This window comes from Chiloscyllium plagiosum, unplaced genomic scaffold (assembly GCF_037043375.1).
Source record: "Chiloscyllium plagiosum isolate Xiang-an unplaced genomic scaffold, Cpla_swu_hap1 HiC_scaffold_5, whole genome shotgun sequence".
In the NCBI taxonomy this organism is placed as follows: Eukaryota; Metazoa; Chordata; class Chondrichthyes; order Orectolobiformes; family Hemiscylliidae; genus Chiloscyllium; species Chiloscyllium plagiosum.
Window position 1 is genome coordinate 54,292,410 of NW_028270143.1, and position 26,968 is coordinate 54,319,377.

Below are 26,968 nucleotides of genomic sequence, written 5' to 3' on the forward strand. Positions count from 1 at the left end.
ACTTAGTATTCTGCTCAGAAAATTGGGTACCACTACAAGAGGTGCTAAAAACACTTACACATTTTTCATTTGAACACTTAAATGACACATGAACATTGACCCATGAACATATATATATTCATTCAGAAATCTACTCCAAAGATTTTTGATGGTTTTAGGATATAAAAAGTTACCAGACAAAACTCTAAAACTTATCTAACTTTGCCGATAGAACAGTGACTAAAATACAAGCCAATTATTAGTTAAAACCCTGAACAGGATTTTACCTTGAGATCTTTCCCTCTTAATTAAGTTGTTTCTTCTGCGGTTATTAAGTTTGTCAAACTGTGCAAGAACCTTAATTACACAATTGCCAATTAGCACAGGCTTCACTTAGAGCTGTGTGTCCAGTTCAGATAATTGGATAAGACAATTAAAAGTAGCCTATCAAATAAAGCATAGATGTGAAGTTAATTGCTGGCTACTGTAGCCAGTCCGCTCCTGATTATGATGATTAATGGCCTCAGTGGAGAAAACGAGGACATCAAGGAGGAAGGAAAGGTCATCCACTGCCTGCTTACCTTATCGCAGTACTTCAAATATTTTCGAAGGTCTGATATTCCATAGTGCCTCTGGGAAACAGCAGTGTTATCAGAAATCAATTCCAATTGTAATGTGTCCCACCGTGTGGTATCTGGGATGGCGTCTATTCCTTGTGTGGTAGAGCCACCTACAGGCAGGCACAACTGCAGAAAGCAGCACCAATCTGCAAAGAGCTCAACTTTAGTTCGGTAAAAAGAAATCAGAAATTAAATGTGATCCTCAACAATTTGAGAAAATGAAATGAAAATGCAACATATCAAAATAAATTAATTGGAGATCAATTAACATGGGACATTTTTATATACCAATTTCAATTAACTGGCTCTCCTTTAATAGTCAGAGCATTGAGTATAGGAGTTGGGAGGTCATGTTGTAGCTATACAGGATGTTGGTTAGGCCACTTTTGGAATATTGCATGCAGTTCTGGTCTCCTTCCTATTGGAAGGATGTTGTGAAACTTGAAATGTTCAGAAAAGATTTACAAGCATGTTGCCAGTGCTGGAGGATTTGAGTTATGGAGGGAGGTTGAATAGGCTCGGGCTGTTTTCCCTGGAGCATCGAAAGATGAGGGGTGACCTTGTTGAGGTTTATAAAATCATGAGGGGCATGGTAAATAGATAAGGTCTTTTCCCTGGGGTGGGGGAATCCAGAACTAGAGGGCACAGGTTTAGGGTGAGGGAGGAAAGATTTAAAAGGAACCTAAGAGGCAACTTTTTCACGCAGAGTGTGGTACCTATATGGAATGAGCTGCCAGAGGATGTGGTGGAGGCTGGTACAATTACAATGTTTAAAAGGCATCTGGATGGATATGTGAATAAGAAGGGTTTGGAGGGATATGGGCCAGGTGCTGGCATGTGGGACTAGGTTAGTTTAGGTGATGTGGTTGGCATGAATGAGTTGGACCGAAAGGTCTGTTTCCATGCTGTACAACGCTATGACTCTATGACCTCAAGACAAATAAAAAGTAATTCTCCCTCTTGTCCAACACATTCCTAAAGAGCAGCATCTTTTTCATGTCGATTGAAATATCCCATTGGAATCACCCACCCTGGGATAAAAAGCATTTCTCCCCACTGCAGTCAAAAGAAGAATGTGTTTTACAATTGTTTAAGTTAGCTTTCCCCTCAATTTCACCTGCACTCTCTCTCCCTTTCCTGAAGCTCTTAGTATTGTGTAGCTGAAGTTCTCAAACTCAGCAGTGATTATGGATTGAGTTTGGTTTCTTCCAGCTTCCAGGATAGATTGAATGACTCAAATATTCACAATCGTGACAGTGGACACATTTATGTCACAAATCAATTTTTTGACCTATATAACACATCATGGGATGGATTTTAACCCTACTCAAACAGCAGAAACCAGACAGGACCACAGTTAAAAATAAATAAGTTCTTTAGCTTCCTGAATCAAGATCCAAGAGCCCACCGACAGCAGACCACTGGCTGGCTGGAAATGAACTTCCAGATGCAGGAAAATTGTTTTCATTTTGGGAGAATCATATTCATGAGGTTGTGAATTTTTGGAATTTTCTATTCCAAATGTCTGAGGAAGCTCAGTCTTTGAGTATATTTGAAATTGAAGTTGATGAATGCCTGATTACCCAAAGGGATATGGGGATAGTATGGGTAAAGTCTTCAATCAGCCATGATCATGCTAAGTAGCAGAACAGGCTCGACAGGCTCAGTGTCACATTCTTGCTCCTGTGTTTGATGTTCCTAGCTGCAGGAGTAGCTTTCCTCATTCCAAAGTTAAATGTGCCCCAGTGAACTACAAGTAGGGAAACAGTGACTGAAAAACAACAGCATTATTTTATAACAAACAGCAATGTTTTATATTGCTATACTCATAATGAAATTTCAATTCTATAACAATGCAGGAACTCTGTCAATCATTTGGCACAGGTTCATCAGACCATATAGAGAATCTTATCCTGCACAGGTCGAATGCTCTAGAGCGTGAGTGAGAGACAGTGGGGACAGCAATTTCCACAGCATCACAGTCCAGAGCATCATACAAGTAGGGTGAGGAGAGAGAGAGAGGTGGTAGGGGATAGGGGGATAGCATTATCAATGGAAGAGAACCTGTTGTCAGCAGCAAAGACAGGCCCTGAATGTGACGTTTATCTGGTAGCAAGGTTCCGGACATCTCATCTGGGCTGGAGAGAAACTTGGCTCAGGAGGGGAAGGATGCAGTTGTTCACATAGACCTTAGGATACAGGAGCAGAATTAGGCCATTCAGCCCATCGAGTCTGTATTGCCATTCGATCAAGGTTGAGATGTGTCTCGACCCCATTCTTCTGCCTTCTCTCCAGAACCTTTGATCCCCTTACCAATCAAGAACCTGTATGTCTCTGCAGCAATGAGTTCCACAGATTCATCACTCTCCGGCTGAAGAAATTCCTTCTCATTTCAGTTCAAAAGGGTCATTCTTTCACTCTGAAGCTGTGTCCACAGAGCCTAGTCTCTCCTACTAGTGGAAACATCTTCTCCACATCCAGTCTATCCAGGCCCCTCAGTATTCTGTAAGTTTCAGTCTGTTCTACCCCCTCCCTCCATCCTTCTAAACTCAATCAAGTATAGATCCAAAGTCCTCAACTGCTCTTCTTAAGACAAACACTTCATTCCCTGGATCGTTCTTGCAAAACTCCTCTGGACCCCCTCCAATGCCAGCATATCCTTCCTTAAATATGGGGCCCAAAACTACTCTCAATATTTCAAATGTGATCTTACCCGAGCCGTAAAGAACCTCAGCAGTACATCCCTGCTCCCCTATTCTAGCCTTCTCAAAATGAATGCTACCATTGCCTTTGCCTTCCTAACTGCCAACTGAACCTGCATGTTAACTTTAAAAGAATACTGAACTAGGATTCCCAAGCCTTTCCCCATTTAGAAAATAGTCTATGCCTCTAATCCTGCTACCAAAGTGCATAACCTCACACTTTCTCACGTATTCCATCTGCCACTTCTTTGCCCACTCCCCTAGCCTGTCCAATTCCTTCTGCAGCTTCCCCGCTTCCTCAACTTTATTGTTCCTCCACCTACCTTTGTATTATCTGCAAACTTAATAATAATGCCCGCAGTTCCTTCATCCAGATTGTTAATATTCTCATGTGAAGAGTATTGGTCCTAACACTGACCCCTGCAGAACTCCACTAATCACCAGCTGCTATCATAACAATGACTCCTTTATCCCTATTCTCTGCCTACCACCAGGCAGCCAATCCCCTATCCATGCCAGTACCTTGCCCCTAACACCATGGGCTCTTATTGAGCAGCCTCCTATGTGGCACCTTGTCAAAAGCCTTCTGGAAAACCAAATAGATCATGTCCACTGGCTCTCCTATGTGTAACTCGCTCATTACTACCTCGAAGAATTCCAACAGATATGTCAGGCATGACCTCCCCTTGATGAAGCGATGCTAACTCAGCCCTATTTACCATACACTTCCAAGTACACTACAATCTCATCCTTAATAATGGGCTCTAAACTCTTATCAGTGACCTAGGTGAGGCTAACCAGCCTATTGTTTCTTGACTTTGGCCTCCCTCCTTTCTTAAGTCATTTTCCAGTCCATTGGGACCTTCCTTGACTCCAGTGATTCTTGATAGATCACCACTAATGCCTATACAATCTCCTCAGCTATCTCCTTCAGAACTGTGAGATATAGTCCATCTGGTCTGGATAATTTACCCACCTTCAGATCATACAACTTCCTCAGCACCTTTTCCTTCGTGACGGCCAATACACTCACCTCTGTCCCCTGACTCTCCTCAAGTTCTGGTATGTTGCTGGTGTCTTTCGCTTTGAAAACTGATGCAAAGTACTCAACCAGTTCCTCCACCATTTCTTTGTTCCCCATTACTTCTCCAGCCTCATTTTCAAGCAGTCCAATGTCCACATCTTATCTTTTAGGGATCTAAAAAACTCTTGCAATCTTCTTTTATATTTCTAGATAGCTTACTCTCATGTTACACCTTCTGCCCCCTTACTGCTTTTTTTAGTTATCCTCTGCTAGATTTTAAAGGCTTCCAAATCATCTGGCCTCCCACTAATTTTTCTTTTGCTTATATACTGTCCCTGAGTTCCTATGTCAGCCATGATTGGCTCATCCTCCCCTGAGTATGTTTCTTCTTCCTTGGGATGAATTTCTGTTGTACCTTCCAAATTACGCCCAGAAACCCCTGCCATTGCTGCTTTACCTCATTGCTGCTCTACTATCTTCTCTGCTAGGTTCCCCTTCCAATCAACTCTGGTCAGTCTCTCCCTCATGTCTTTACTAAATGGTAATACCATTATATCTGATTCTAGCTTCTCCCTCTCAAACAGGAGGGTAAATTCTATCATATTATGGCCATTGCTCCCTGGGGTTCCTTCACTTTAAGCTCCTTAATCAAGTCTGCCTCATTACCCATCACCAAATCCAAAACTGCTTGTTCCCTGGTGGGCTATCCCACAAACTGCCCAAAAGAAAACAGTTTGTTGGGGACAAGTAGGATTCAATTAAAGGCGATTTTTAAAGTCAAAAAGAAAGGAGAGTGCAGAGGTACAAGATAGTAAAGAGATAAATGATAATCAAAGTGTGATAAGAAAGGGATAGAAGATGTGAGCAGAAGAATGTAGCAGAAATTTGCATGTATTTAATAACTTAATAATATTAATAAATTAATATGTAATAATGATAAAATGTCAAAGCATAAGGCTCTTTATCTGAATGAGTGCAGCATTTATAACAAGATAGATCAGTTGATGGCACATAGAGAAATCAATTAATAGGACTTGATATATGGTTGTAGAGTGACCAAGACTGGGAACTCAATATTCAAAATCCTGGAATGAAAAAGAATTGGGGTAGTGTTGTGGGTAAATCACCACAGCTACCTTTAATTTGGCTACTTGTTAAAAAATCTCACAATCAAGGTAGATAGGATAGTGAAGAAGGCATTTGGTACGCTTTCCTTTATTGGTCAGAGCATTGAGTATTGGAGTTGGGCGGTCATGTTGCAGCTGTGCAGGACAATGGTTAGGCTGCTTTTGGAATATTGCATGCAATTCTGGTCTCCTTCCTATTGGAAGGATGTTGTGAAATTTGAAAAGGTTCAAAAAACATTTACAAGGATGTTGCCAGTGTTGTAAAATTTGAGCTATAGGGAGAGGTTGAATCGGCTGGGGCTGTTTTCCCTGGAATGTCGGAGGTTGAGGAGTGCCCTTATCGAGTTTTATAAGATCATAAGGAGCATGGATAGGATAAATAGACAAAGTCTTTTCCCTGGGGTTGGATTGTCCAGAACTAGAGGGCATAGGTTTAGGGTGAGAAGGAAAATATACAAAAGAGACCTAAGGGGCAACCTTTTGATGCAGAGGGTGGTACATGTATGGAATGAGCTGCCAGTGGAAGTGGTGGAGGCTGGTACAATTGCAACATTTAAAAGGCATCTGGATGGGTATATGAACAGGAAGGGTTTGGAGGAAATGGGCCAGGTGCTGGCAGGTGGGACCAGATTGGGTTGGGATATCTGGTTGGCATGGACGAGTTGGACCAAAGGGTCTGTTTCCTGAAACAGACATATACCTCTATAACTGTATGACTGAAACAATGATTTCAACTTTCTTGCATGTCGCAACCAAAATATGAGCCCTCAACTAAGCAAGTTGAGGTTCTCAACTCAACTTGGCTATTGCCTCATTAATGGTAGAATTTTGCTGCAATTCCAACCAACGCATCTGTCTCTGATGTCCAGGGTTTGATTCTTGCGCAGTGTTATTCTTTGAAGTTCTGCCAATAAAGAGTTCTGGAGTTGAATCCTTATACAATTTCTTGTCCTTCTGGTCAACAATGTGATATGATTAATGATCTTTAAGATTCTTTCATCCAAAATATTGATTACACTTCTGGAATCCTTGCGTCTGCAGTTTGCATCCCTAACAGCACTAACACCTCTTTTCCTTATTACAGTTAGTTTTAACTGTTTGTTTGAAGACTCATCCTGTCTTGCAATTAACTCCTTCAGTTCTTTATCAGGGCAGTAATTCATCTTTGTGACATAAGATAGCCAGTAGGAAATGCCAACATTGTTTTGTACATGTAACCACGACTCTTTCTTTTCCCAGACATGGCTAATTGCTTTCAATTTCTGTATAAATTTGTCCTTTAATAATTTATTCCAGACGGAGTAATTGCTGATCTGTTCATGCGTAGCAGTTTATATCCTTGTTGATTCTTTCAATCCATGAAGAGTTGTTACAGTTTTGAAGTTCACACTATCACAGTGGTTTTGTTGATAAAGGAAGATATCAGCATGATGCTGAGGAGTAACATTGTTGCAATAGATTGTGATGCGGAATCAATTTGAGTGGAAATAAAGATTAGCAAGGGAAAGGAGAACTGAGTGGGAGTTGTCTATGTACTCCTGAACCTTTGCCTCATAGAGTCAAAGAGATGTACAACATGGAAACAGACCCTTTGGTCCAACTCGTCCATGCCAACCAGATATCCCAACCCAATCTGGTCCCACCTGCCAGCACCTGGCCCATTTCCTCCAAACCCTTCCTGTTCATATACCCATCCAGATGCCTTTTAAATGTTGCAATTGTACCAGCCTCCACCACTTCCTCTGGCAGCTCATTCCATACATGTACCACCCTCTACGGAAAAAGTTACCCCTTAGGTCTCTTTTATATCTTTCCCCTCTCACCCTAAACCTATCCCTCTAGTTCTGGACTCCCCAATTCCAGGGAAAAGACTTTGCCTATTTATCCTAACCATGCCCCTCATATTTTTGTAAACCTCTATAAGGTCACCCCTCAGCCTCCGACGCTCCAGAGAAAACAGCCCCAGCCTGTTCAGCTGCTCCCTATAGCTCAAATCCTCCAACCCTGGCAACATCCTTGTAAATCTTTTCTGAACCCTTTCAAGTTTCACAACATCTTTCCGATAGGAAGGAGACCAGAACTGCACGCAGTATTCCAACAGTAGCCTAACCAATGTCATGTACAGTCGCAACATGACCTCCCAACTCCTGTACTCAATACTCTGACCAATAAAGGAAAGCATACCAAATGCCTTCTTCACTATCCTATCTACCTGCGATTCCACTTTCAAGGAGCTATGAATCTGCACTCCAAGGTCTCTTTTTTCAGCAACACTCCCTAGGACCTTACCATTAAGTGTATAAGTCCTGCTAAGATTTGCTTTACCATAATGCAGCACCTCGCATTTATCTAAATTAAACTCCATCTGCCACTTCTCAGCCCATTGGCCCAGCTGGTCCAGATCCTGTTGTAATCTGAGGTAACCCTCTTCACTGTCCACTACACCTCATATTTTGGTGTCATCTGCAAACTTACTAACTGTACTTCTTATGCTCGCATCCAAATCATTTATGTAAATGACAAAAAGTAAAGACCCAGCACAAATCCTTGTGGCTAGTCACAGGCCTCCAGTCTGAAAAACAACCTTCCACCACCACCTTCTACCTTTGAGCCAGTTCTGTATCCAAATGGCTAGTTCTCCCTGTATTCCATGAGATCTAACCTTGCTAACCAGTCTCCCATGGGGAACCTTGTCGAAAGCCTTACTGAAGTCCATGTAGATCACATCTACTGCTCTGCGCTCATCAATCTTCTTTGTTACTTCTTCAAAAAACTCAATCAAGTTTGTGAGACATGATTTCCCATGCACAAAGCCATGTTGACTATCCCTAATCAGTCCTTGCCTCGTTGAAGGATGAAGTATAAAAATGGATATATGTAATAGAGACGCATAAAAAGTGCACTATTTCAATCTGCATATTAACTGGTCAAATCAGAGTAATGTGAAAGACCATTTTGTTGGTGCATCAGGGATTGTCTCTTCGTGCAGTACATTTCACAACCTACTCAGGAATAGGCTATTCCAGATCGAGAAAAGTGTAATGATGGTTTATGTAACATTGGTTCACAATATAAAGTTCAAACTTCTAATTCTTGAGGTTAATAATTGCTAACAAGACACAAGATGTAATTTAACTCCTCACAAATATTCTTCAGAATGTTTGTTTCAACTTCCTTACAATTAGGAACATAGGAACAGGAGTAGGTTATCCAGCCCCTTGAACCTGTTCCACCATTCAGTGAGATCATGGCTAATGTAGACTAACTCCATATATTTGCCTTTGGCCCATATCCCTTAAAACCTTTGCTTAACAAAAATTAATCTATTTCAGGTTTAAAACTAACAGTTGGTTTGGCATTAACTGGTATTTGTTGAAGAGAGTTTCAAACATGTACCACTCTTTGTCTGTCGAAGTGCTTCCTCACATCTCTCCTAGTAGTCTGGCCCTTGTTCTTAGATTATGCCAACTAATTCTAGAATCCCCAACCAGGGGAAATAGTTTACCTACCCTGCGTTTTCCTATTAATACCTTGAAGACTTTGATCAGATCACCCCTTAACCTTACAAATTCTACAGAATACAGGTCTAGCTTGTATAATCTCGCCTCATAACTTAACCTCCAAAGTCCAGCTATCTTTCTTGAAAACATGTTGTACTCCCTCCAAGGCCAAAAAATCCTTCCTGATCCTTCCTCAAATTCCTATCCATTTCATTGCTAAATTATAGAGAAAATGGAAACTTAAAGCACATTAAATTTATCTGAGCATTGTTTCAAACCAATGTTCACTTTAGTACAAAACCCTCCCATGAAAAACAAGATGATTTAGATATAATCAGGCCAACAGGATGTTCTAAAGGTATTGCTGACAATTGATGCTTGACGTTGAAGGTGGAGTACCACATCTACTCTGAGGAAAACATAGCCACACCCATGAATAACCTGTTTATCCTTAAACTGTTTTTAGTTAATCAATAAAAATTTACCTGGGAGGGGGAGCAGATTAAGCTAGTGATTGCAGGTTCCGAGGTTACATTCCTGAAATATAAAGGTCATTTAGCTCCATCATGCTTTCATTTATTTTTAGTATTATTGAAACCCAGGGTAGAATTTTTCTTATGCTAGAAATGGCAGGGGATAGTGGGGAGAGAAAATAAAAACAGAGAATGCTGAAGAAACTCAGCAGGTGTGTTGACATCCATGGAGAGAGAAACAGAATTAACATTTTAAGTCTGTTTGACTCTGTTTCTGAGAGAAGCAAATCTGCTGAGTTTCTCCAGCACTTTCGGTTTTTATTTCAGATCTCAGGCATCTGCTCTGTTTTGCTTTAAATCAAATATCAGGACAGGTTGACACGGGGGTGGAGGGGGATAGCCACTTCCTGCCAGTTCAGCAATTGCAGCTGGACTGAGATGTCGACAGGTGACCATCCTAACCCGACACCAGTCAAGGTTGTTGTGATCAATTAATAACCACTGAAGGACTTCTACCTGCCTCATACCTGATTAACTTTGTTCCTGGCAGATGATGAAAGTGGCAGGTTGATCGCCTGATCAAGCAGGGGAGGCCTGAATGGTGGGTTGAAGGGGCCCTGATTTGCCCAGTTTGGGGGTGACTGGGACATTGATTGGGGTAGGGTTTGACAGCTGAAAACTTTCCAGACTCCCATGACCCTCTCCCTGTTACCACCAACCTCTGAACCTGTCAGTGGTAGGGAAATTATTGGAGAAGATCCTTAGAGATAAGATTTATCCACATTTAGAAAAATATGGACTAATTAGCAACAGACAGCATGGTTGCAGGGGAGGCCATGTCTTACAAACTTGATTCAGTTTTTGAGGAAGTGACAAAGAGGATTGATGAGGACAGGGTGGTAGATGCTGTTTACATGGACTTTAGCAAAGCCTTTGACAAGGCCCTTCATGGTTGGCTGATTCAGCAGGTGAAGTCACATGGGACCTGTAGTGAGCCATGTGACTTCACCTTCTGTATCAGCCTACCATGAGGGACCTCATATTGAATACAGAACTGGCTTGGTCATAGAAGACAGAGACTAGCGGTGGAAGGGTGTTTTTCTGACTGGAGATATGTGACCAGTGGTGTTCTGCAGAGATGAGTGCTGGGACCTCTGTTATAGAGTCATAAAGTCATACAGCATGGAAACAGTCCCTCCGGTCCGACTTGTCCAGACTGGCCAAGTTTCCCAAACTAAATTAGTCACATTTGCCTGCATTTTGCCCGTATCCCTCTGAACCTTACCTACTCATGTACTTGTCCAAAAATCTTTTAAATGTTGTAACTGTACCTGCATCTACCATTTCCTCTGGCAGTTCATTCTACATATTGCCCCTGGGGTCCCTTTTAAATCTTTCTCCTCTCGCCTTAAAAATATGCCCTCTTATTTTGAACTCTTCTAGCCTAGAGAAAAGACCTTTGCTATTCACCTTATCCATGTCCCTCATGATTTTATAAACCTCTATAAGGTCACCCCCCAACCTGCTACGCTCCAAAGACAAACTATTTTCCAGCCTATCCAGTCTCTCCTTATAATTCAAACCCAGTTACATCCTTATCTTTTTTTTATATTTATATTGTGATGCGCACTCAAGTACATTAATAAAGGAGTACAGTGAAAAGTGTACAAAGTCACTGCTCTCCAGCGCTATCTTAGTATACCAAAGACAGGAGTAAAAACAGAAGCAGAAATAAAAAAAAAACAGCTAAAGAAGAAAGAAATGTCCAGATCACTCCCTGGCCTCCACCATGGGTCCTCACCACCAGAAAAAACAAAGCCACAAAGTCAATATTCTTCCTATAGCAGGGTAGCCAGAGCTGTACTCCAATGGTGGGCCTACAAAAGTCCAGTACACTCACAACATGACATTCCGACTCCTATACACAATGGTCTGTACAATGAAGGCAAAAGTGCCAAATGCCTTCTTTACCACCCTATCCACGCAACTTTCAAAGAAATATGTATCTGGCCCCCTTGGTCTCTCTGTTCAACCACACTCCCCAGAGCTCTACTGTTAACTGTATAAGTCCTGCCTTTGTTTGTCCTAAATGATTTGGAGAACGTAGGTTCTCTGATTAGTACGTTTGTGTGCAACACAAAGATTGGAGAAGCTGTAGATCGTAATGAATATTACCTAAGGATACAGCAGGATATGGATAGGCTGGAGACTGGGGCGGAGAATAGGAAGATGGAGTTTAATCTAGATAAATATAAGGTGAAGCATTTTGAAAGGTCTAATGCAGGAGAGAAGTATACAGTAAATGGCAGAATCCTTAATAGTATCAACATACAGAGGGATGTTAAGTGTACAGGTCCATAGTTCCCTGAATATGGCAACACAAGTGGATAAGGGGACCAAAGAGGCATATAGCATGCTTGAATTCATCAGTCAGGGCATTGAGTATAAACATTAGCAAGTCACGTTGCAGCTGTATAGAACTTCAGTAAGATCACATTTGAAATATTGTGTAGAGTTCTGGTTGCTACACTACGGGATGATGTGAAGGCTTTGGAGAGGGTCCAGAAATAGTTTGCCAGGATGTTTCCTGGTTGGAGGATATTGGCTGTGATGTGAGATTAGACAAACTTGGTTTGTTTTCACTTGAATGTTGTAGGATAAGGGGCAACCTGATAGAAGTTAATAAAATTATGAGAGGCATGAATAGAATGGATAGTCGGAGTCTTTTCTCCCAGGTTAGTAATATTCATTACTAGGGGACATAGGCTCAGGTAAAAGGAAGTATGTTTAAAGGAGATGTGAGAGACAGGGTTTTACACAGAGTGCTTGGAATGTGCTGCCACAGGTGGAGGTAGAAGCAGATACAATAGCAACATTTAAGAAGCATCTTGATAGATACATGAATAGACACAGAAGAGAGGGATATGGACAATGTAAAGGGGAGAGCTTTTTTAGTTTAGAAAGACATTATGTGACAGCACTGGCTTGGTGGGCTGAAGGGCCTGTTCATTTGTTGTAGTGTTCTTTGTTCTTTGTTTTTATATAAGCCATTTATTTAAATCACTGATCTCACCTGCTTTGCAGCAGAGATGGCTTTTCCCCTAAGTCTCTACAAAATTTTAGACTTGAAACTGTAACCTTGTGAAAGACGCTAAATTGCAGATAAACAGTCCCAGATTTTACACAAGAGTATCTTTAAAATGTAAAACCTTTAACCAATTCAGTGTCACTGCCATCTGCACAAGATTGCTGCAATAGTGTCTCTCAAAAGGGAAGTTGTGGAAGAAAAACTTGTTCTGTTATAAAAAAGCATCTGCATCCTCATGTGAGTGTTTCAGTGACTAACCACCACACTTACCAATTGTAAAAATTAAACATATAATCTATCGAAACAGCTTTCAGCCAAGGATGTGCCTCTTCCAATATTCCCATCAGTTGGGTTCGTAATATAATTCCAAGCTTTTTCTGCCGATTCAAGTAAACCTTTACACATTTTTTAAAATTTCCTTTTTTTTAAAACCATGAATTCTTCCAATGTCTAAGTATTTCTCCTTCAACCAATGCCACAAAACAGCTTAACCAGTCATTCATCAAATTTGCTTTTGGTGAAAGCTTGTAAATTGCGGCTGTGTTTTCCTAAACAAGTGACTGTGATTCAGTAGCTTGAATATCCTGAAGATGTGATAATGTGCTTTTAAAAATTTGCAGCTCAGAAGAGAGCCCCTCGGCCCATCTTGTCATTATTGGCTCTTTGCACAAGCTTTCCAGTTTTATTTCAGTCCCTTGTTCTATTCCCATATCCCTGCAAAATTTCCTTTGCAAGCATATAACAAATTCTCTTTTGAGAGTCACTACTGGATCAGGCAATGCATTCCAAGGCATTACAACCAACCACAGAAATTCTCCTTGTCTGCCCCAATTCTTTTGAGAATTACGTTCAATCTTCGTAATGTTTTATGTATGTATACCCTCGTCACAAGCCCAGTGTCCTGTGTGTGGAGGCCATGAGGGAGGTGCAGGGTGTAACCACTGTAAGAGATTCAGTTTGTGCTTTGTCAAATACCAACGTCAAATTTCACGAGGAGGAAATACTGAGTCAACACCAGACTGCCTGTTAACACAGCACTGAATTGAAATGGTCATTCTTTCAAAGTTACTAATTTGCAGATGTTTTCCATTTTGTTGCCTATTATACTAACTTCAAGACACTGTGAGAAACACTACTGGAAAATATGATAAAATGATTAAAGCTGTGACTGATCTTACTGCTGGAAGGATTCTGGGAACTCGGCTGTGGGGGGTAAATCAGCTCGAGATCCCACTCCAGATTGTTGGCTGGCAGCTGTGATGAAAAGATCCCAGTAATCACCCGACTGTTTTCCTCAAATAAATAAACAAGGTAATTCATATATTTGGTACCTATTTCTTGAAACTATAAAAAAAGAGAAGGCTTCAACAGTCATACGTTATGGCCCATTATCTATTTTATTTTTGTTTCATAAACAGTCTTTTTTTTTAGTAACTGTTCACATGTTCACGGTGGATTTTACTTCTTTATTCTCATGACTTTATAGAGATTTACAAAATTATGAGGGGCACGGACAGGGTAAATAGGCAAAGTTTATTCCCTGGGGTTGGGGAGTCCAGGACTAGAGGGCATAGGTTTAAGGTGAGAGGGGAAAGATATAAAAGAGACCTAAGGGGCAATGTTTTCACGCAGAGGGTGGTACGTGTATGAGGGTGTGGTGGAGGCTGGTACAATTGCAACATTTAAGAGGCATTTGGATGGGTATATGAATAGGAAGGGTTTGGAGGGATATGGGCCAGGTGCTGGCAGGTGGGACTAGATTGGGTTGGGATATCTGGCCAGCATGGATGGGTTGGACAGAAGGGTCTGTTTCCATATTGTACATCTCTATAACTCTATGACTCTATGACTCATGGGGTGTGCAGCCTCTGGCTGCATTTGTTGCCATCTCGAATTGCCTTTGGTTTGAGTGGCTTCCTCGACCATTTCAGAAAGCACTTAAGAGCTCCCCATATTTCTGTGGGTTTGGAGTCACACAGGTCAGACCTGGTAAGGATGCCAGATTTCCTCCCCTAAAGGATGTTAGTGAACCAGATGGCTCTTTTTATATGACAATTGATGACAATATCCTGGCCACCATTATTGCGACTAGCTATCAGTTCCTGATTTTATCAATTGAATTTAAATTCCACCAATTACTCTGGCAGGTTATGATCCTGTGTACTGGAACATTAGTCTGGTCTTCTGGATTACCAGACCAGTGACGTTACTCTGGCTTTTTGAGGGAGGGATATCTCAGTCCAGGACATAATTGCATCATTAAGATTTAAAACGAAAACAGAAGAAGGATGACTGGACTCAGAATGTTAACTCTGCTTTATTTTGCACAGATGCTGCCAAAGTTTCTGAGTTAACCTCACTCAGTTAAGGCCCTGGTTACTCTGGCATCCAGACAAAGAGATTCTCCTGTACTATTGCAGTACTACTTCCCTATTGAGTGAATTCACCACTGGCCAGGGTCACACCGGCTTAGAGCAAGATGGAGATCAACCATCTCTGCTCCGTAACATTTCACAAGGTCAGAAGTGAGGCTGTTTCCTGATGACTGCACAATGTTCAGCACCATTCACAACACCTCAGATACTGAAACAGGCCATGTTCAAATGCAGCAACACCTGCACTTTATCCACGTTTGAGTTGACAAGTGGCAAGAAACATTCATGCCATACAAGTGCCAGGCAATGACCATCCTGAACAAAAGAGAATATAACCATCACCCCTTGACATTCAATCACATAAACATTGCTGAACTGCCCACAAGTAAGATTCTGGGATTTACTATTGACTGGAAACTGAACTGAATTAGCATTATAAATACTGTGGGTACAACAGCAAATCAGAGGTTAGGAATCCTGCAGTGAGTAACTCAGCTCTTTGTTCCCCAAAACCTGTCTACCATCGAAGAGACACAAGACAGGAGTGTGATGAAATACTCCCCACTTGCCTGGTTGGGTGCTCCAAACACAATCAAGACATTTGACACCATCCAGGGCAAAACCACTGACTCTCAATAGGAGAATCTTTTACAAGATGGATTGCAAAAATTCACCAAGGCTCCTTAGAGAGCACCTTCCATTTGGAAGGACAAGGGTAGCAGATACATGGGAACACCACCACCTCCAAGTTCCCCTCCAATGTCACTAACCATCCTGACTTGGAAATATATGACTGTTCCTTCACTGTCTCTGGGTCAAAACCCTGGAATTTCCTCCCTAAGGGCACTGTGGGTCAACCTACAACATGTGGACTTCAGTGGTTCAAGAAGGTAGCTTATAATCACCATTTGGGGGGCAATAAGGAAGTCAATAAATGTTGGCCAGCCAGTGATGCCAATGTCCCACAAATGAATATAAAAACAATATAAGCCTAAGCACATTTGGGAATGGAGAGGTTGAAGTGAATGGTCTGAATTGTGGGAAGTAGTTTGACCAGTGATCCCATTCTTACTTGCTATCTAGCAACCATTGTTGAAACTACATGTAAGATTCTTTGGAATGTACACCGAGACACTGTAACACCCACTGTGGTTAAACAGCTTGTCAAAACTCTCACCTTAAGAAATCCGTTTCTACAGTAAAGGACATGTAGTGGAAGAAAAATGGCCAGAAGCAACATTGAGCCTAATTTTCTTTTCAGTTCATCTACAGGAAGGCAGATTACTACCTAAATGGAGTCAAGTTAGGTAAAGGGGCAGTACAAAGAGATCTGGGTGTTCTTGTACACCAGAGCTGAAAATGTGTTGCTGGAAAAGCGCAGCAGGTCAGGTAGCATCCAGGGAACAGGAGAATCGATGTTTCGGGCATAAGCCCTTCTTCAGGAAATCCTTCATTGACTGGTTCTTGTACACCAGTCAATGAAGGTAAGCATGCAGGTACAGAAGGTAGTGAAGAAGGCTAATAGCATGCTGGCCTTCATAACAAGAGGGATTGAGTATAGAAGCAAAGAGGTTCTTCTGCAGCTGTACAGGGCCCTGGTGAGACTGCACCTGGAATATTGTGTGCAGTTCTGGTCTCCAAATTTGAGGAAAGACATTCTGGCTATTGAGGGAGTGCAGCGTAGGTTCACGAGGTCAATTCCTGGAATGGCCGGACTATCCTATGTTGAAAGATTGGAGCGACTGGGCTTGTATACGATTGAGTTTAGAAGATTGAGAGGGGATCTGATTAAGACATATAAGATTATTAAAGGATTGGACACTGAGGCAGGAAACGTTTCTGCTGATGGGTGAGTCCCGAACCAGAGGACACAGCTTAAATATAAGGGGTAGGCCATTTAGAACAGAGTTGCAGAGAAACTTCTTCACCCAGAGTGTGGTGGATATATGGAATACTCTGCCCCGGAAGACAGTGGAGGTCAAGTCTCTGGATATTTTCAAGAAAGAGATGAATAGAGCTCTTAAAGATAGTGGAATCAAGGGTTGTGGGGATGAAGCAGGAACAGGATACTGATTGAGGATGATCAGCCATGATCATAATGAATGGTGGTGCAGGCTCAAAGGACAGAATGGCCTACTCCTGCACCTATTGTCTATTGTCTACCTATTTTTGCTACACTCGATACATTAATCTATCTAAGATCTGTCGAACTTGGTGTGGAAACTTTCAACTGAACCAATAGATGCTGTGGCGAAATGAATGTGGGCAGACTGTAGTGTTCCCATATTTTGATTTGCCAGTGTGACCAAAAGTTCCTTTAATTCTGATTGATTCTTGTCAAAATTATTGATTTGGCATCTCCTGTTTAAGAGACAATGGACAACAATGTCAAAAACAAAGAATTGATCCCTGTGTTAGCCCATGTTTCCTAATAGTAACTCAACCAAAATCCTAGAAATATTCAAATTCACATCATTTTCCACACATATAAATCAGTTAGATGTTTTTGGGCGTGTTTGGAGGAACAGGCTAAAGTTCATTTTCCATATGGATTCACTCAGTGTTTAGTTGACAGATGTGCGCTACATCTGAAACTGAATATTTGCACTCTGGGAATTTGTAAATGAGGATATTTTCTCCAGTCCACAATTTTTGAAAATGATCATAGCAGACAGGAAAATCCTGTGCTGGATTGGCCAACTAAATTTGTACAAATATTTTTATTTCTATTTAGAATCTGAACTAATGAAAGTATATTTTATACCAAGATTTAACCTTACAGAAATAAATTCAGTAAAGTCTTATTTACCACAAAAGGTAACTATTAAAGTTCCTGCTCTGTTCAAAATAAAGCTAGTACCTATCAGACTCTGCACAACCACAGGGCATAGATATGTTCAAGCAGATACAAGCAAAAACATAACCTAATATTAAAATGCCACTTAGTTTACATATTCTTTAAATAAAGCGACAGATAAAATTCTGATTTGATAATGTTGCAATATTTATCATATTTGTGCCCAGATATAGGCATCACAGGCAAGACTGACTTTATTCCCTATTACAAGTTACCTTGAGAGGTTGGTGGTGATGGGTGTTTTAACACAACTGGTTAGTTGTGTTGCTGTTAGTAAGAGAAACATAGGGTCTTAAGATCCTGACAGGGTAGGTGCAGAACACTTGTTCCCTCTTGTGGGAGACAAAAAAAACTGCAAATGCTGGAGTCCAAGGTGGATAAACAGGAGGCTGGAAGAACACAGCAAGCCAGATAGCATCAGCAGGTAGAGAAGTCAACGTTTCAGGTGTTACCCTTCTTTAGTACTATTTTTTAACTGTTCTTCAGAACTGGGGTGGATGTAAGGGCAGCTGCAGATAAAGGTGGGGGGAGCGGGTGGAATGGGGTGGTGAGGTAGAGATAGGTGAACACAGGTGGAGGGTACCACCTGGTTGGTTAATGGGAGGAATGAATCTGGTTGGTAGCTGGAAGGAAGAGTCAACCAGAGGAATGGAAAGGAGGGGGAGGGGCTGGGAAGGGAATCCGGGGATGGGAAGGGAGGCTATTTGAAATTGGAGAACTCAACATTGAGTGCTCAGGGCTGTAGGCGCCCAGGCGGAAGATGAGGTGTTGTTCCTCCAATTTATGGTCTGATTTGCTGTGGCAATGGAGGAAACCAAGGATGCTCATGTCGGAAAGAGGGTGGGAAGGGGATTACACCCAAGACATTGACTTCTCCATCACCTCAAGCTGCCTGGCGTTCTGTGTTCTTCCAGCCTCCTGCTTGTCTACCCCCTTGTGGGAGAGTCTAGGACCAGAGGCCATGATCTCAGAATCAGGGTTTGCACATTTAAGACAGAAATGAGGAGGAATTTCTTCTGTCTGATGGTATTGAATCTGTGGAATTCTTTACCATAGAGGGCTGTTGAGACTTTGTGCATATTCGAAGCTGAGATAGACAGACATTTAATCAATAAGGGAATCAAGGGTTATGGGAAAGGCAGGAAAGTGGAGTTGAGGATTATCAGATCAGCCATAATCTCATCGAATGGCAGAACAGTCTCACTGGCTGAATGGCCTACTTTTGCTTCTCCATCTTATTATCTTAATTCCAGTTTTTGACTTAGTAACTGTAAAAAAATGGCAGTATGATATGGGAATTTAAGGGATACTTATAATTGATGCTGTTCCCACAACATTGATGCTTCTACTGCTGAATGGTAAATTCATAGAACATGAGGTGTAACAGAAGTTACCTGACTGACTTGCTGTAATGTGTCTTACAGATCATTAAGACTTTAGCTAATGTGCCAGCAGCTGGGGGAGTACAGCATAGGAACTGATCAGGTTATCTGAGCTGTTTTAGATGGTTTGGGAGTGCTGTTGCAGTTCCTGTCCATCCAACATTGAAATACTGGAGCCAAGTTCCCATTGCGATGGCCAGCCCTTTGCTGTAGCTCTGGCCCCATGCCATCAAATTAGTCACAACAAAAATACACCGAGACGCAGATGTGCTGGGGCCTGGCCTTAGTTTAGAATTTCAACTTGGTCGTCAAAGGGATAGAACCGCTGCCTGTCCCTCAGCAAGCCACATTGTGTAGGTAAGCAACAGGCAATTCTTTCCATTTCCTTTGCTTGTAATGCCAGACTATGATAGATCCCATGAGACGACTGTACTTGATTACAAAAAGACGTTAAATGGGCTCCACCAGAGTGCGCTGGACAGGGCAACGTCCTGGATACCTCAGATTAATTGTAGCTCCTTTACAAAGCTGAGGTCTCCAGGTGAGGAGTGGTGATGGGGCAGAGGGGCGTCAATAATAGTGAGTTGGAGTTTCAACACCTAGGGCATAAAGGTGCTGCCAATATCTCTGTGGTGGCATGGACATTCACTAGCTCTATGAAAAGAGGTCACTCCCTGTTGATCTCATCACTACAGTTGAGGTCAAAATCTGGAGAGCAGCAACAACAGCAGAACAGAGTGTACAAACTGCTAAGAATCCAACACACAGTTTACTCATTCCCCCCTGTTTTAAAAAGTAAACCTTTTAGTTTTTCAGATTTAATGGAACTAACTATTGCTGTCATTACTCTAACTTGTGGCAATTTGTCACAATTTGTACAACCGATCTACATTCCACTTACAATGCTGCCAGATTGATTGCATATTAGTCAAAGAGTGACAGCAGCAGAAATCACTCTGGCTCCAAAACCTCAACCAAAACCAAGGCTGCAGAATAACGCGATCAGCTACCAGTAGGTGGCACTGGGAGAGAGCTTGTTTCTGCTCTGCCTTAGTGTGGAGCTTCAGATTTACACAGCTTGCTATTTTGGTTTGTTCAAGGACGTGGATAATATTTCCTTCTCTCCCTCATGTCCTGAAGGTACTGCTTTATTCTGGGATACGGAACAATGGCACTGTCAAGTGGAGCCGGATTGAGTGTGACTGGCTGTGTCCTCATGTTTCGGCCCCCATTAGAGCTCTCCAGTCAGAATCCTGAAGTAAGGATTTGAGTTGGTTTCTCGGCTTCCATTCTTTACACTAATTAATGTCAATTGTGTCAAATCAGCAACTCAGCACAGCCCAATGATTGAATCTGGAATGTTCTTGTTCGGTGTATTTTTGTATCAAACTACCTGTGCGGTCAGTGATTTAACTAGTTATTAGACCACATGATTTCTGATTTCTACATTTACTTTTCCTTTGATCCAGTTGGACTTTGTCTTTCTCTATGACTCTGATAAAGTCAATGGTATTTATATGTTTTATTTATTGGGTGACATTGATGAAACATTATGTTGTCAGCTTCTATTTTGAGCTCTGTAACCCATGTTATTTTTACCCATTCTTGTTCCTATCTGTCACTGAGTGGAATGTGACAATGAATCCTTATCTTCTCTGCAAAGTGCAATGCTACCTAGGTCATCTGAGATTACCCTTTACCACATGCCTATCTAATAATGCAGATATAAATGAGGTGTGGGCAATACATTGTACCTGGACCTCACTCTTTTAAAAAACTGAAAGGTAGGACATCAGACTGTAACCAAGGAGACTACATCTTCAATGCAAAAGATATACCATTTCCTAGGAAACAAGATCAAGTTAATAATTAAGTTCACCTTAATTGGATCAGGATAGGCCTTGAAAGAATGAGTAATGAAGTCACTTTAAAAGATGATCGGAAACCTAATAAAAGAACTCACCATATATGCTACAGGTTACAATTTGCTTTGAGGGTACTTGAGACCAACACTTTATTATCACATACTCTCAGCTGCTATATAGAAATGCAGAATAACAAAATCTAAATACATTTTGAGTCATTTGTACTCGTTAATATTTAAACTAAAGGCAGCTGGAAACAACTTCAATGGCACAGATTGACAGATATGGTTTAATTTTAGGAGTTCCGATGATATTCAAACCCGCTTGTGTGTCAATCTTCCAAATGAAGATGTCATACAATATATCTGTGATACCGTGTCTGGGATTCACTCTGTCTTTATCTACCATTCATTACAATACAGCTGCAGCCGAATGACTAGATTTACTGACTGCACCTGTAATGCTGGGCTGATCATTTGTTCTTTATTCAACATCTGTTCTACAAATATAGATTTTAGGCCACAATTCTCTTGTCCAGGTTTCACATACGAGAACAAGTCCAATGTGACTCATCACTGAACTTTAGAAATAGGTCTTTTTAATGTTGCATTGATGAGAATCTGTGTATAAAATCATAATGGGAAAAGGAGGCAAAAAACACTGTATTCAAAGAATTTCAACCCCAGAATCTCAAGTAATTTGTAAATTGTGCTGCATTAAAAGATCAAATAGTAATACAGGTTTGAACTGGCAATAACTATTGAAGGCATCAAGCTGCCCCTGAATCCACACCATTATATAAATCATGAAAGTACAAAATCAATGCAAAGCCTGGGGTTGTATTAAAACTGCAGACTGAAGCTCAAATGACACTTACTGTTCAGCAGGAAGGATCGTTTTTAGCTTTACACAAAAAAAGCAACGTAATTTATTCAAGTGAGCTTCTTTAGCTTTTTGCAGCCATTGACAGATTACAGCGAACATGCCATTTTAAGTGTGATTACTTAGTCTCCTGCAACACTGAAGTCTGAGGCACAGATTACAACAATGTTCAGCTGTTAAAGGGTTAAACGTTACTATGTAGTGTGTCTCTGAGTTTAATTGCTCTTCAGTAAGGGAATATCACAGTAGGGAAAGAGACATCAGCATGAACACTCTTTACTTTCATGTATGTCTATAAACACCTTTTACACATATTAAAGCTTGTCTTTAGCACAAGAATAATTATTGGGCATATATAACCCTGGAAGACTGCAGCATCTGCAGTCCTCACTTTCTCCTGTATATACAGTAATTTCAAGTTAATTAGAATTTATGCTTCTTCAGGCTGAAAGTCAGAACTGAGGATACAATATCTTGAATCAATTTTTAAAAACATATGTTACAGGCATTTTGATTAATAAGTTGTTTTCTGTTAATGAGGAAATTTTTGGTATGCATTTCAAATAATCACCTTGCTAACTTGATTTGAAAAGCAAATTCTGAGCTTTAGTTGCATTACACCAGAGATTATTGCCATCAAATGTATATAAATGTCACATTTGTCAAATTAACTAGGCCTGTTGTGGTGTATAGCTGGGAGTCAAAGCCGAGTGCAACTTCTAGAGGGCCTGGAAGTCAGTGGCATGTTGAAACAGCACATTCCACTTTTATTTTCATACCATGTTTTCTGTACTTATATTTACGCACTTCAATTTCAATATGATGTCTAGTTAAACAGCAAAATTGGAAAGTGAATGAGCTTAATTTGCTGAGTTTTGTTACAACATTTTCTGTTTTTATGTTAGATACAGACAGTTATCCATAATGCTATAATGGCCCCCGCATATGTCAGACGGGGCCTGGTTACGATAGGCTTCAGGAAGTTCTTCTTGTGTATGTCCCCTGTTGTTGCCAGGCTGAACGTGAAGGAGAAGGTGGCCAGACCATGGAGACTGTGATCTGACAATGTGGGCTTCTCCTTCCTGGCAGTAGTTTGTGGAGTAGGTCTCCATGGCTACTGCTTCTTCACCATGATCGCCCCACTGCAGTTTATCAGAAATCTGACTGGAAATGTAAACAACTTCAATCCATAAAACACAAGTGAGTGAACTATCTGCCAAAATGTCTGCTGCTTTCCCTCTCTTGCAAATGACATCAGGTTCCTCTTTATCAATGTGTACTCTCTGTGCCACTGGAGGTGATGTTTACAGTATTTAGATAATTAGGGCAACATGTTTTTGGCTAAATGTCGAGTTTCTTCAACAGATTCTCCTTACAGGACCATGCGGGATCTCTTGCTAGATCTTACCAAATCCATCTCATTACCGACCTCACTGTCCCTAAAGGGCTTCCCCTTACCCGACATGCCACATGTTACCATTCACCACAGCCAGAGGAGCTTGTCACTCACCAGATAAGAGCCAAAAGACCAATATCCCTGGCATCCATGCCATGATTAAAAAGCCACTCTGTACCTGACCACTTCTGAAGAAGAGTCACTGGACTCAAAACATTAATTCTGTTTTCTCTCCACAGATGCTGCCAGATCTGATGAGTTTCTCCAACATTTTCTGTTTTTCAGATTTCCAGCATCTGCAGTTCTTTTTTATTTCATTCAGACACTGTGAAAGAAGGAGAAAATGGTGTTGCGATTCTCCAGCAAAGATCTGGAGAACTCGTGGTTGGGCTGGTGCACAGGAGAGGCATCCTCTTCCCAGAGAACTGGCAGGGAAGGCCATGTCAAAACTCCCTGGCAGCCTGGTCTGAGATCATCACCTGGATCAGTGTGACCTTCATGGACCAGAGGAACAGCCAATTGAAAAATTCCAAAACAGAATATCTAATACAGCGTTGAGCAGGCAAATAAATACTGGAGGCATCAAGCTGCCCCTGAATCCACACCATTATATAAATCATGAAAGGAAAGTACAGAATCAATGCAAAGCCTGAGGTTGTATTAAAACTGCAGACTGAAGCTCAAATTACACTTACTGTTCAGCAGGAAGGATCATTTGTAGCTTTACACAAAAAAAATTTACCTGAGTGAGCTTCTTTAGCTTTGCAGCCATTGACAGATTACAGCGAACATGCCATTTTAAGTGTGATTACTTAGTCTCCTGCACCACTGAAGTCTGAGGCACAGATTACAACAATGTTCAGCTGTTAAAGGGTTAAACACTACTATGTAGTGTGTCTCTGAGTTTAATTGTTCTTCAGTGAGGGAATATCACAGTAGGGAAAGAGACATCAGCATGAACATTCTTTCATGTATGTCTACAAACACTTCTTACACATATTAAAGCTTGTCTTTAGCACAAGAATAATTATTGGGCATATATAATTTGAAGTTAATTAGAATTTATTGTTCTTCAGGTCATAAGTCAGAATTCAGGATGAAATATCTTGAATTGATTTTTTTGTGCCATATGCTACAGACATTTTGATTAATAAGTAATAAATATGTTGTTTTCTGTTAATGAGTACATTTCCAGTGAACAATTCCAATAATCACCCTGCCACTTTAATTTGAATTAAATGGGATGGTCATGACCTCAGTGGAGAAACAGCCTCCTCCACCTGAAGCCACCTCTGGGAAAAGGAGTTCTACAGCCTTAGAGGAGATATCAGCAGAGTGAAAGCTGCACTTCCCCAGATCGGATAGTTACACCTCACGAGTAATGTCAGTCTCCAGGAATTAATTAGAATTTATTGTTCTTCAGGTCGTAAGTCAGAATTCAGGATGAAATATCTTGAATTGATTTTTTTGTGCCATATGCTACAGACATTTTGATTAATAAGTAATAAATATGTTGTTTTCTGTTAATGAGTACATTTCCAGTGAACAATTCCAATAATCACCCTGCCACTTTAATTTGAAAATTCTGAGCTTCAGTTGCATGACACCAGAGATTAAGTGCTGCAAGAAGGCCAATGGCCTCCTCTTCTCGATCAGGGTAAATGCCATACTCTTCCCTCTGGTCCCTCACACCCTTTTTATCTTAGCTACCATACCCACCTCCCACCATGGCTCATGCTCTACCCTCTCACTATTGCCTTCATTATCAGCCACCTTGCTTTTCTTCTCAGCTGCCCCCCTCGCCAGTCCCCATCGCCAGTCTCCCACATCACTCACCCTTCATGCGCTCTGCCTACTCACTCAGAATGTTACTAACTTTCCACCAGCACGAACAGCTGAGCAATCCACTTGCATCTCACTCAATCCCTGCCTTTCCCTCATTCCAAGAGAAGACAGTCAATAATAGAGTGGACTGTGCCCAACATTAAGCCTCCCACCAAACACAAGGAGAGAACCTGGAATCTGAGACATCCATGTCCCACCAACTGAGTAAGTGGCAGTCTTCATTCCACTGTCACTCTCACAGTACCCCACTTGTCAGTATGATTCCCTGGACAACATTTCGGTTGCAATGCCCTCTCTCTGTCTCTAGTGCCTGGCACGTACCAATGGGATGGTCATGACCTCAGTGGAGAAACAGCCTCCTCCACCTGAAGCCACCTCTGGGAAAAGGAGTTCTACAGCCTTAGAGGAGATATCGGCAGAGTGAAAGCTGCACTTCCCCAGATCGGATAGTTACACCTCACGAGTAATGTCAGTCTCCAGGAAGTTCAGGAGCACCTCACTGGGACTGCTCCACACTGACGGAGGTAGAAATGCCCCAGGTTGCTGGCAGTCAGAAGATGGCTGGAGACTAGACACCTGCTCAGCCCTGGGCAGGAGAGGGCCCAGTAGTGTTGGAGTCAGGGACTTTATCCACATGCACAGGAAGGAATAGGAGCTGCAGAAATAGGCAGGCATGTGGGAGTAATGGTCATCATTTCCCAAAGGTTACAGAAATGCAGCTACGTTATGGCAACACTCAAGCATATGACTACCTGCATGAACGGGTTGCTGGTTGCCATGGAGAATGGTGTCAGGCATCCTCAGGGTCCCTCCAACCACACTGGATCAATGTAGACTTCACCAGTTTCTTCATTTCCCCTCCCCTCACCTTATTCCAGAGCCAACCTTCCAACTTGGCACCACCTTCTTGAACTGTTCTACCTGTCCATTCTCCTTCCCACCTATCTGCTCCATCCTCCTCTCCGACTTATTACCTTCACCCCACCTTCATCCACCTATAACACTCTCAGCTACCTTCCCCTCCAGCCCCACCTTCCTCCCATTTATCTCTCAGCTCCCTTAACCTACAAGCCTCATTCCTGATGAACAGCTTATACCTGAAACATTGACTCTCCTGCTTCTCGGATGCTGCCTGACTGGCTGTACTTTTCCAGCACCACACTCTTCGACTCTGATCTCCAGCATCCGCAGTCCTCACCTTCTCTTGTCCTCTGGATGTGCACAGACCTACAGTCCATCACCCCAGCCACTGGTCCTCAGGACAACAGGCATGGCAACTGGGGGGGGGGGGGGGGGGGTTTAGGGTGTCAAGAGCACCCCAGGTGCCTGTTCCTCACAAGGAGACAGTGGTGCCAGGGGGCACCCAGCCAGAGGAGAAACCACACACAGACCACTCAGATCCCGAGGTGACCCCTCACATCCATGCCACCTGCACCAGCTCCCACCCCTCAAACCGAGAATACTCTCCTTGCCTCTGACAAGATACCCCTCAATGTGTGAGGACTGTGCAGACACACATGCTCCTGGGTAGGGGGGCAGCTGAGATGAGGGATGGGGGCAGCTGAGATGAGGGGGGTCTCACTGCTGAGCAGGGATTCTCCACACTAGCTGCAGACCCTGAGGCTGCTCTGAGATGTCGTGAGAGGGAAGAAAAGAAAAAAAGTACTTTTGAGGGAACCTTGGTCGCAAAGGACACATGTATATAAAGTATCACATTTGTAGAAGTTTAATCGGTTTTGTGACACATCTGTTTGTTTGAGTCTTGTGTGGCTCTTCACAAGTGCCCCAGAGGATTCACACCTAAGCTGTCGATATGAGCCTGGGCATGTCCTATCGACCTTTCCCCTGAAACC

At 41.9% G+C, this 26,968-nt stretch overlaps 2 long non-coding RNA genes across 2 annotated transcripts in view; both read left to right on the plus strand.

The window, feature by feature from the left end:
- The window catches only part of LOC122549880 (uncharacterized), a 62,308-nt gene that overhangs the window by 17,087 nt on the left and 18,253 nt on the right, over nt 1–26,968 (plus strand). The window lies entirely within an intron of this gene.
- LOC148149934 (uncharacterized) lies at nt 19,431–26,397 on the plus strand. The gene is made up of 3 exons (XR_015757108.1): nt 19,431–19,484; nt 20,268–20,385; nt 23,556–26,397. It is a non-coding gene; the product is annotated as an uncharacterized LOC148149934 (long non-coding RNA).